Raw genomic sequence first — 13,324 nt, 5'->3', positions numbered from 1 at the left:
TTTACTGATAATATATATTTTACAGTTGAATGAGATCCTTTGTTGTGGTAGTGTTTTTTGTACCATTATATCATTTCATTCTTGCTGCAAAACGATAATGTTAAAACATATATTCATAGTACTGTAATATATTTATACTATAACCATACTGAACTAATTCAACTTACCAAAAGTAATGTTAATATTGTAAAACATTTTATTTTTATTTTTTGTATTATACTTGAACCAGTTTTTTGTAATTACATCTGAGTCTCATTATATTTTTGTCAATGCATATAGATGAGCTCAATTCAGTCTTCAAGTTCGGTGATTCAAAATGAAGAATTTTATCTGGCTAACTCCAAATTTGAATTATATGATGATTTACTAAAGAGTGTTCGAGACTTTTATCGCACCAAAGGATATGCCTTAACTATTCGTGATTCAAGGAAAAATAAGTATGTCATTTTACAATGTGACCGGGCTGGATCCTATCAAGATACATTTGGTGATAAACGAAAAAAGAGCATTGTAACTCGTTTGTTTGATTGATTGCCCCTTCCAAATTTCAAGTAAAAAGGGAAATGATGGTCTTTGGATATTTAAGGCAAAAAACTTAGCACACAACCATGATCCATCTATATTGATGTGTCCGGACATCCATCATTTCGTCGATTACTACCTGATGATATACAAACCGTCAAAAATATGACACTTTCTGGTATACCTCCGAGACAAATTCTTTCTTCTTTACAGCAACAATCACCAAATCTCCCAGCTGCCTCTAGAACTATTTACAACTTGAAAGCAAAAATACGTAAAGATAGCTTAGGAGGTCGGCCATTGATCAGTTTTTATTTGAAGAGCTTCAAAAAGGTGGGTTTTCATATGATGTTTTACAGAATCCAGAAGGGCGTATAACACGGTTGTTCATTGCACACCCTTTGTCAGTCAGATTGGCGAATAATATCTCTAATTTCTTTGTGATGGATTGTACCTACAAAACCAATATATATAAAATGCCGCTTCTCGATATCATTGGAGTTTCATGCTTTAACACTACTTTTTACTCCGTCTTCACTTTCTTGGAAAAAGAGGATGAAGAAAATTATGTATGGGCATTAACTGCATTTAAAAAGATCGTTGGACATGAAAATCAACCATCTGTAATTATGACAGACAGGGAGTTGGCACTAATGAATGGCATAACAAACGTTTTTCCATCTACAACAAATCTATTATGTGTTTGGCATATTGAAAAGAATGTCTTAGCGAACTTCAAGAAGCATTTTGGACGTTCTGAAGACTACGATATTTTTATGTGAAGTTGGAATAACGTGGCTTATTCTTCAACAGAAGCTCTCTTTAAGAAGAATTTGGTTGTTTTATACAGAGAAAAAAGATGCAGTTGAGTATTTAATGAAAATTTGGTTGCCATGGAAAGGAAAATTTGTTAGTGCTTGGACTGACAAGTACTTGCATTTTGGTAATCGGTCATCTGCAAGAGCTGAAGGTGCTCATTTGAAACTCAAAAAGTATCTACAAGTTTCTACCGGGGATTTCAAAGAAGTGAAAGACAAACTTTGTCTTGCTATTGAGCATGAGTTCAATGAGATTAAAGTGAAACTTGCAAGCGAGAAAATCCAGGTTCCTAACAACTGTAACATGCCTCTTTTCAGGGAGCTTCTTTGCAAGATATCGAAGTTTGCATTGAAGGAGGTATATATGCAATATGAACTGATAAAAAAATGGTAATATTGCTGATTTGCAACATTTGCTAATATCTCATTATCATTTTCTCATATAGTTTTAGATATACTTTTACTTTTTTCATATGTTTGGTTGTCTAGGTACAATAACTTCCAGCATCGGTAATTATATGGCAACTATGGGTCTTCCATGTGCTCACCAGATTGAATCTTTGCATGGAATGACCATTTCATTGGATCTTATTCATTCGCAATGGAGGATCGACACATTATGCCTGAACTTGGAAGATATTCTGATGATAATGACCATGAAAAGTTTCTTAAGTTAGTAAATGAGTTGATCTTGAAGTACAAAACGTGGCCTCTAAGCAAAAAAGGACTTGTTACTTCTATGATCACCAAAGTTATGACGGAATCTGATGTTTTGTTTGAGCCAATGATCCGACGACCAAAAGGAAAACCTCCGAAAGCAAAAAAGAAATAAGGATCTGGGACAACTTCAACTAGTCGAGATCCTTCTAGATTTGAGCACGTGGAATCATTACAAGCACACAACCCTTTAAGCTCTACTTGTGAATTTCAGAGTAGATGTGAAGTGTTCGAGGGATCTAGTTATATGCATCTTGAGAACGACTTGCTTGATTTAAATGTCTGTCCTAATATTTCAGGTGTATACATCAGCTAGGTTGACTTTGGTTTGGCACATGGCTTTTGCCAAGGTTTTGGGTTGCTATTGTGTTTTGGTCATCGTTGGATTCTGAAGACAAACACTTTCTTGGTTGTATGTTATTTTTTTCTTTCAATTGTGTGTTGAATTTTTACAACTGGTCATGTATGGCGTAATTTTGAACTTTCAAGACAATATCACTTTCTTGGTTTAAAGTATTATCTTTCATTCCAAGTATTTAGTGAGTTGTTGCTTAGTATTTCTTCTCAAACTCAAATAACATATGTTGATCTTTATTGTTATTGCATTTATAATCTATATTTTTTTTAGTAGCAAGTGGTTAATATCTTTGTGACTAGTTCAGTTACAATATGTGCACCAATCTATCATAGGACTTATATCAAACAGTTTATGGTCACCACAAATTTAGAGAAAATAGAGTTTTATATGACAAGCACCAAAGCTCAAAATATCATGGATTCCAAAAATAATAAGCAATAAACGTGATTAAATGTTCGTTGCCAGAAAAAGTAAAAGGCATAAATGAGAGTGGAGGGGTTAAAACTAATTTTATGGGTAAGTAGTTACTAATTTAAAATTTTTTAATTAATATGGGCAAAGTAGTCATAACCAATTTTATGCAGTATAAGAATAAAAGTCTGCAGTATAAAAATTAGCCCCCTTTACTTATACACTGCTCAGGAATAAATAGTGAACATGTGTAAAGGTTTTTTTTAAGGCATTACATCAATAGTTATCGATATAAATCATCGCCTCTGTAGTTAACTTAAAAAGTCATGTTTTATTTCATCGCTGAAAAATAATAACATCACCTTTTTTTAACACTGAATTTCATTTGACAAACTCTCATTCTATGGATGTTAATAGACTACCCTGCAAGTTAGACAATCACATAATTAATTTCATCATCATATATTGGCTCTAATTTGTATGGATAATGATCGATCAACTTAAATCATATGCCTAAAAATCAACCTAAATGATACGTTGATTCTATTAAATCTCTTTGCTAATCTTATTCCTTTATTTTTCCACATGTCATTATTCTATAGAAAAGGTTGTTTTTTAAACGTATGAATTAAGTTAATGAATCAGTATTCATTATGTATACTAAAAAGTCAAGAATAACAAGTAGATGTGGAATATGTGTTGCGTTGGGTTAATCAACAAAGATATCGTTTGATGGTAAATTTATATAAATATTCGTGACACATATATGCTAGGTTTTTCCAATGTAAGTGAAGCATGGCAGCATGTTGCGGGGGTGGAGCTTTGAATGGAATGTTGCAATGTGTTTCACAAGATTACAAGTTGTGTAAGAAACTAAAAACCATAAATGAGTACTTTTACTATGACGTTTTTCATCCTTATAAATGTATTTATCGACCATTTGCCAAGATGTTATGGGCCGAAGGAAATATAATAGCTCCACCACTATGAATGAAGACTTTAGCCCATATTTCTTTACCATTCTTTTATGCCCATTGCATATATTTATTTATACATTTGTTGATGAGCTTTATGTATTTATCCAAGAAACAATCTTTTATTATAATGATAAATTGCTATCATGTGATAAGTTGATTGCTTTTTTAGTAAATTAAATTATTTCTCACGTAATACGTGAGATAAATATATTAAGTTTCACAATTACGTATTAATAGTTACTAATAAGACGTTAAAATATGATAATATTATTATTCAAAAAATTTATGTTGAAAGTTATTAAAAGTAAGATTATTCATAAATTATTATTTTAAAAGGATTTATATATCTTAATATAATATGATGATGTAAATTAACTAAAAATAACTCTTGCGGAAAAATGATAATATATCTATGTCAAATCAAATATCAAATCAAAGGTCAGGTTAATAAATATTACTCATACGTGACAAAATAAGTGTTCATGATAAAAATAACATAAAATTATAGAACTTGCAATTATTTTATACGCAATTATTGAATGACATTTTTACCATCAATTTTTGAATAGATCTCTCACACGTTTTAGTAATTAGTATCGACAAATATTGACAAATATGGGCTCAAAGACATCTTTCATATACTCATTTTTAATTCTAGGGGAAACTCATTATGGGAAAATCATGTCTCCATTCTTAAAAAAATTTGCTCACATCAGGATTTGAACCTAAGACTTTTTAGCCTCAGGCTCCACTATACACCATTCATTTATCTAGATTTTTTTTTATATATTTTTTTTATAAATAGTAGAAATTAATATTTAAATTTGACAAAGTTGTAAGATGGTTATTACTTAATGTTTATGCTAGTAAATCTTGAAGACAGTTATTCGTAAGTAAGCATCATCAATTTATCAATTTATTAAGATGTAACATAGAATAATTCCGAATCGAAACTTGCCGAATTGAAACTCCTCCTATAAATATGAACATTACTTATTTTTTGGTGATAGATACATTAAATAATATTTGAATATAATGTTTTGACTAATTATGTAAAATTGAAAGACTAATGTTGTGTCTTAATAATAATTTTCGTAATGATATAATTATTTTGATATAAGGGTTGTAATTAAAAGTTTGAACTTATCTAACGGTTCTTGATTTTCCATAAAAGAATTTTAGACCTTGTTATATATATATTTGGTAGATTGGTAGATGGTTTGAAATAAGACAATAAATATATATACTTAGGCGGTTCATTTAAAATTTTTATATTCAAAGACTGATTTTTGGATATTGGACCGTGAATAACCAATTTCAACTTACCATATGAAATAAACCCAATCTTTACCCCAAAGCCTTCCCTTAAGTCTCTCTTTATATATACCACTTCTTTCTCGCTTCTTTCATTATTCATCGGCTTTCTCTCTCTTAAAACACCCCAAAAACATCATACTACTCACTTATTTCCCACTTTATTCATTATTTTATTATTTCTTTTTTTTTTTTCCACAAAATTAAACAAACATATTTTATTATAATTAAAAACATTACATTACTTGAAAATATAACATGACATCCCCAAAAACACATTAATCTACGAATTTAAAAATAACAAAATTATATACATTTTGGACATCTTGAGCTTGCGAAACCTATGTTTCATATCGGATTTATGAAGACTGTACTCAGTATTCTGCGATGTGTATGCTTCAATTGCTCAAAGATCCTTGCAAATGAGGTACTTTTATACGGATGCAATCTGGATTTCTTGAGGTTATGTAGCTGATACCACGGATTTGATGAAACGTCTATAATATGATTTGTATCATTATATAAATTGAACTTAAAATATGAGTTCAGTAATATGAGATCAGTAGTACAATGCACTTCTTATGTCAATTCGACCAACTCTGGGTAAGATTCTAGTTCCTACCTTCTTGGGAGATAAATTTTTAGTGACCAATCCTGCTGCTAATTACTTGCAAGTGCAAACAGATTTTGCTTTCTACAATTGAATATAGTACTACTCTCTTTAGTTTTTCATACCTTTACCATATAAAATGACAGGATAGTTGCCAGTTCGAAAAATGCGCTAACATGAAGCTTGTCCAGTAACATATTTGGCTGCTACTTCTTCAACATTTTATTTCTATCTATAGATTTGTTGAAATCAGCTCTGCTTCTTTAGCTGGCATTATCTTTTGATATTGAATCTTCTCTTTGGTCTCATTTTAAGTTGTGCGCTCTCACGATAAACTTGTGACTCTATCCATGTGTGCATGCCTGTGTACAGGATGATCATAAATTCAAGCAAGCTCAGAAAATAAGAAACCCAAAACATAGGCTTAAGAAGATTTTAGATGCATGCAAGAACAGAAGTTCATGTGAAGGTGGTGATGAGATTGATTCCCGAGTACAGGATGGTGTTAAAAAGAGTCTAGGGGGTTGTGGTGCCTGGCAGCCAAAGTTTACTATTGAAGGTATGATCATGGTTGCAGAATACAAGTGTCAGAAGAAGGAAACTGATGACTCACAACAACTTCCTGAGCCAGCTGAAAGAAGGCAGCAGCTTTCTGCAGAACGAGTAAAATTTTGGAACCCATAATATTGCATTTTGCATGTTTCTTTCTTTGTGCAATGCAATGGCTTAAAAGATCCATTGTTTTTTAGGTTCTTGGTGTATTAAAGCAGATAAGTGATGAAGACTGCACGTTGTTGGGATTGAACCCCGATTATGCTCGTCCAGATTGGATGATCCTGCAGGTCCTCCCAATACCACCACCTCCAGTCAGACCATCAGTGATGATGGATACGTCGGCTTGGTGTGAGGCAAGTTTCTTGATTGTGTGCTTTGACCCTGCTTATCTGGGCTCTTTTGGCCCACATTATGTAAAACTCCTCCTAGAAAACAAAAAACAAAAAGGAAAATTTCTAGATGAAAGGAATAGAAGAGATCCTCTTCTGTGTGTTTTTATACAGAACATTTTAAGTAGATGTGGAAATTTCTACCCAATTACATGTGAATTGGTTGATTTGGATTATGTTTCAATTCTAACAGTCACATGTCAATTAGATAAAAGACCTGAATAGGAAGTGGGCCAAATTTTGCAGGTTGGATAAATTGTGTATAATTCATAATACTAATCATCATATTAAATTTTTTGATCATTGGCATTGTAAGTATTTATTTTGAATGGTAAATACTCAAACACCCTAGTCCCTGCTACCATCGTATTTAACCCACTATCGGGGCCAGCCAGACTGGACCCTCTCGTTTTGAACCATCACTCAACTTGCCTGACCGCCCATTTCGCCACCTCCAATTTTATGTATAATGTTCATTAACTTAGAAGTGATCAACTATGTGAGTGTGTGAGCTTCTAAGTAATCAACATCCTAAATGCCTTGTCGGACTTCATCTCAACTTTTATTTTCTGCCAAACAGGATGGCCTAACTCATCAGCTGGCCATGATAATTAGACACAATGAAAACCTGAGGAGGCAAGAAAAGACTGGAGCTCCTGCTCACGTAATCTCTGAATTCGCTCAGTTACTGCAGTTCCATATTTCCACATATTTTGACAATGAGCTTCCTGGCCTGCCAAGGGTATGTATACATACATCTCTATTCTCAACTCATATCAAATTATGCATTAGTTGTAGTATTATTATGGCATATAAAACTCGGCTTATTCCACAGGCTACTCAACTGTCGGGTCGCCCAATCAAATCTATATGTAGTAGGCTCAAGGGAAAGGAGGGCCGGATCAGAGCCAACCTGATGGGGAAGCGTGTTGATTTTGCGGCACGTACAGTCATCACTCCAGATCCAACCATTAACATTGATGAACTTGGAGTACCATGGAGTATTGCTCTTAATCTTACTTATCCTGAGAATGTCACTCCTTATAACATAGAATGGTATACCCTTCTAGACATTTATCATCTTTTTTGGCTTCTGCATTTCATTTTCCTTTTCACTATTGATTTTCATTTTTCATCAGGCTGAAGGAGCTTGTTGAGTACGGCCCCCATCCTCCCCCTGGTAAAACTGGATCCAAGTATATTATCAGAAATGACGGTCAAAGGCTCGATCTTCGTTACTTAAAGAAAAACAGTGATTGTCATTTGGAACCTGGATACAAGGTAAGTATAGGACTTAATGTTGTTAACTCGGTAATCTTGTATTTGAAGACTTAATGTTGTTTACTTTTAATCTTGTGATTTTACAGGTGGAACGACATTTGATCGATGGAGATCTGGTTCTTTTTAATCGACAACCAAGTCTGCATAAGATGTCCATAATGGGGCATAGGATTAAGATCATGCCACACTCTACTTTTCGGCTAAATTTATCAGTCACATCACCATATAATGCTGATTTTGATGGAGATGAAATGAACATGCACGTACCTCAGTCATTTGAAACAAAAGCAGAGGTTCTGGAGTTGATGATGGTACCTAAATGCATTGTTTCACCACAGGCAAATCGGCCTGTTATGGGTATTGTGCAGGATACACTCTTAGGTTGCCGTAAAATCACCAAGAGAGATACGTTCATTGAGAAGGTGATCCTCACAATTCAATCTTTTTAAAGACTTTTTATTTGGGCTGCTCACTAATACAGTGTCTGATATGAACAAATGGACCATTATGTTGGAATGGAATGAATCGTTCACTAGGAACAATAAATTTTTTGATTAATAATAAAAAACAACTTTTTAATGGTGTCCCAAGATTTTATTAAATTTCAAGTTGTCATGGTATGCTCTGAATTCATCCTCTTCATGTATGCAGGATGTTTTTATGAATATACTGATGTGGTGGCAAGATTTTGATGGAAATGTACCCACACCTGCCATTTTAAAACCTAGGCCTCTATGGACGGGAAAACAGGTGTTCAATCTCATTATCCCAAAGAAGATAAACCTTATCAGGACAGCTGCTTGGCATTCAGAAACTGAAACTGGATATTTAACGCCTGGTGACACTCAAGTTCGAATAGAGAAGGGAGAGGTTGTCTCCGGTACCTTTTGTAAAAGAACTCTCGGTGCATCTGCTGGAAGTCTTATACACGTCATCTGGTGCGTTCTCGTCTACCACTCCTATACATATTATGGTAATTAATTCACATGTCTGTAATGTATAAATGTAATATTACAGGGAGGAGGTTGGTCCAGATGCTGCTCGTAAGTTTCTTGGACATACCCAGTGGCTTGTTAACTACTGGCTTTTGCAACAAGGGTTCAGCATTGGGATTGGAGACACGATTGCTGATGAAAGCACTATGAAAACCATCAACGAAACTATTTCACAAGCCAAGAATGAGGTGCAACAACTTATCAAGGCTCTGCTCAAATTAACCAATTGGAGGCAGAGCCTGGTCGAACCATGATGGAATCATTTGAAAACAAAGTGAATCAGGTACTTGGCCAATGTTGGTGGCAGTTTCAGCCCATATACTTATGAGTGTGTCGAATAGATATTGTGTTGTCTCAAACGGTTCAAATAAGAAGGGAATTGGGTTGAATGGATTGAGCGGGTCAAACAGGTCCATAGTTGCCTGTAAAGTCTTTTTTGTCTAATAAATACAACCACTTAAGTTGCCAAATATGAATATTAATGTTTCTGTAATTACAGTTAACTTACGAATATAATTAAAGTGTGAATCCCTACTATTTTTTTAAGTACATTAACATACTGCTGTGGCCAGGTGCTAAACAAGGCCCGTGATGATGCTGGAAGTAGTGCCCAGAGAAGTTTATCAGAAAGTAACAATCTCAAGGCAATGGTAACAGCAGGTTCAAAAGGAAGTTTCATCAACATATCACAGATGACTGCCTGTGTGGGACAACAAAATGTTGAGGGTAAGCGAATCCCATTCGGTTTCATGGACCGGACTCTCCCTCATTTCACAAAAGATGATTACGGGCCAGAAAGTCGTGGGTTTGTGGAGAATTCCTATCTTAGAGGGTTAACACCACAAGAATTCTTTTTCCATGCCATGGGTGGTAGAGAAGGTCTAATTGACACTGCAGTGAAAACATCTGAAACTGGTTACATTCAAAGGCGGTTAGTAAAAGCCATGGAAGATATCATGGTGAAGTATGATGGTACAGTCAGGAACTCTTTGGGAGATGTTATCCAATTTCTGTACGGAGAAGATGGTATGGATGCAGTTTGGGTAGAAAATCAGAAACTCGATTCTTTGAAAATTAAAAAAGGCGAGTTTGATCGGATTTTTAAATACGAGATCGATGAGGAGAATTGGAATCCAAGTTACATGCTTCCAGAATATGTTGAGCATTTAAAATTTTGCCCAGAACTTCGTAATGTTTTTGATGTGGAAGTACAAACACTTGAAGACGATCGACTCCAACTTGGAACCGAGATTGCTACCACAGGTGATAATTCATGGCCCATGCCCGTGAATCTTAAACGAATCATATGGAATGCACAAAAGACTTTCAAGGTTGACTTGAGGCAGCCTTCAGATATGCACCCCGTCGAAATTGTGGAATGTGTTGATAAGCTTCAAGAACGTTTGCGGGTTGTTCATGGTGATGATTTGTTGAGTATTGAAGCTCAAAAGAATGCAACTCTATTCTTCAACATTCTACTTCGTAGCACGCTTGCTAGCAAACAAGTGTTGAGTGAGTACAGACTTACACATGAGGCATTTGAGTGGGTTATTGGTGAGATAGAGTCGAGGTTCTTACAGTCACTTGTTTCACCAGGAGAAATGGTTGGGTGTGTTGCAGCACAGTCGATTGGTGAGCCTGCAACACAGATGACTCTAAACACTTTCCATTATGCTGGTGTGAGTGCCAAGAATGTGACTCTTGGTGTTCCTCGATTGAGAGAGATTATTAATGTTGCTAAAAACATCAAAACCCCATCATTGTCGGTTTATTTGAAGCCAGATGTCAGCAAGTCAAAGGATCGGGCTAAGAATGTCCAGTGTGATCTGGAATACACGACTCTTCATGATGTGACTGAAACAACTGAAGTATGGTATGATCCGGATCCTGTGAGTAAAATTATAGAAGAGGACGTTGACTTTGTCAAATCATACTATGAAATGCCTGATGAAGAAATCGACCCAGAAAAGATATCTCCCTGGCTACTCCGTATTGAGTTGAATCGGGAGATGATGGTTGATAAGAAGTTGAGCATGGCAGATATTGCCCAGAAGATTAATCTCGCATTTGGTGATGATTTAAACTGTATATATACTGATGACAATGCTGAGAAGTTGATTCTAAGAATTCGCATCATAAATGACGAGGCTCACAAAAGTGAGTTACAAGATGAATATGCCGAAGATGATGTGTTCCTCAGGAAGATTGAGAGTTATATGTTAACAGACTTGGCATTATGTGGTATTCCTGACATCAATAAGGTGTTTATTAAATCAGGCAGAGTTAACAAATTCGACGAGAATGAAGGATTCAAGCCAGAAGTTGAATGGGTGCTTGACACTGAAGGTGTAAATCTGTTGGGGGTCATGTGTCATGAGGATGTTGATGCATCAAGAACAACCAGTAATCATTTGATTGAAGTGATTCAAGTGCTTGGGATTGAAGCAGCCCGGAGGTCGTTACTGGATGAGCTTCAAGCAGTCCTTTCGTTTGATGGATCTTATGTGAATTGCCGGCATTTGGCTGTATTATGCGACATTATGACCTATCTTGGTCACCTTATGGCCATAACACGTCACAGGATCAATAGGAATGATACTGCGCCGCTGACGAGATGCTCATTTGAAGAAACAGTTGATATTATAATCGATGCAGCTGCTTATGCCGAAACTGATTACATTTCGGGAGTAACGGAAAATATAATGGTGGGCCAGCTTGCTCCGATAGGGACAGGAGGCTTTGATTTGTACATGAATGAGGGGATGATTCAAGAAGCTATTGACGCTCGGATACCATTCTATAGAAATGGGATTGAGATTGGAGTGTCTCCTAGCAGATCAACGATTGAGAGTCCGGTGGTGTCTCCCTATCCTAATCTAGTTTCACCCACCAATCGTGCAGAATTTTCGCCTCATATTGCCAGGGGTTTTGATCCCACTTCCCCAGCATATAGTATGAGTCCTCCAGGCTACTCGCCGAGCTCCCCCACCTACTCGCCGAGCTCTCCCGACTACTCGCCGAGCTCCCCCGCCTACTCGCCGAGCTCCCCCGCCTACTCGCCAAGCTCCCCCGCATACTCTCCGAGCTCCCCCGCTTACTCTCCAAGCTCCCCCGCATACTCACCTGCGTCACCTAGTTACAGCTGGACATCACCAGCATATTGCCCGATCTCACCAAGCTATAATTTTACTTCACCAAGCTATACTCCGTCATTGGGCAGTTATAACCCGTGCCTAGCCTATTCCCCCAGCCGTCCAACATTGTCGCCAACTCACAGGTACTACTGCCAGCATCTCCTTTCTGAAGCTTACTGTTTATGTGTACTCAAATGGGTTGGATACAGATGGATTCATTCGGTTATGTTTGATCTCAAATGGGTAACTAATAACTTAGTCATGTTTCAGGTCATCCTTGACACATTTTTTAGATAAAATACAACCATAAAAAATTTAACAAAAATCTAAAAAGTATCTCGGGTCAAGGTGTGTGTCGTACATGTGTTGTTTTCTCAAATTATATCTCTTCTACGTTTGTAGTGTTTATATGATATATGTACATAGTTTTCTATGGGTGGTTCCTTATTCGGTATAAATTTAAATGTTGTATATTTCTTATCGCAGTCTGAGTTCACCGTGGTATTCACCTACGTCTCCTTCGTATTCTCCCTCAAGCCCTGCTTACAGTGCCCTCAGGTACATTTCAGATAAAATGCTGCATTGTTGATGGTGGTATGCACAGATTAATAATGCTTTTCAGCTTGTTAATTATTTGTATGGGTTATTTCAGTCCAAGTTACGGGTATTCACCATCATCATCCAGCCCGTATACTTCTGAAGTGAGCAACAAGGACGATGAGTTGATGCCTTAGATGGGTTTTAGGCATTAAGTGGTAGGAAAATTTTCACTTTCTATCCACCCTTAACAGATTGTGGTTGATATGGTTGTTGTATAACTTGGAATGCAATAACTTGTTTAGTATGCCAAATCATTGTTGTTTTGAACAAGTAAATAACTTGTTTGCTTATTGTTCCAGATGAATTAAAACTGTCGGATGCGATTATTATATCAATCAACATGTAAAGTCTAAAATCTGCATATATAGCCACCTTCTGTTGATCCAAATTGTTGTAGTCAGGATTTTATAGGTCTTAATAGTCTCACAGCAAGCTTGCATTGCCTAATATATTTGTTGATGTTTCAGTGTTCCTACTATCATCATAGTTACAATTTCAGTTGTAAATATTTACGCATATAATATTTGAAGTCATTTTCGGTTATTCTTGTTTGAATTTAAATTTTGGAAACTACTTGTGTGAAATTTGTTTCCCTTTGGTTTTTTGAAGAATTTGTACGTGGTGTTTTGAGATTCGAAAGTTC

The 13,324-nt window shown here is 35.8% G+C and overlaps 1 pseudogene; it reads left to right on the top strand.

Moving 5' to 3' along the window:
* Positions 1 to 7,206: 7,206 nt before the first annotated feature.
* On the top strand, positions 7,207 to 13,036 carry LOC122592335 (annotated as a pseudogene).
* The last annotated feature ends 288 nt before the right edge of the window (positions 13,037 to 13,324 follow it).

This window comes from Erigeron canadensis, chromosome 1 (genome assembly GCF_010389155.1).
Source record: "Erigeron canadensis isolate Cc75 chromosome 1, C_canadensis_v1, whole genome shotgun sequence".
Classification (NCBI taxonomy): Eukaryota; Viridiplantae; Streptophyta; class Magnoliopsida; order Asterales; family Asteraceae; genus Erigeron; species Erigeron canadensis.
This window is presented reverse-complemented; position numbering and strand designations above follow the sequence as displayed.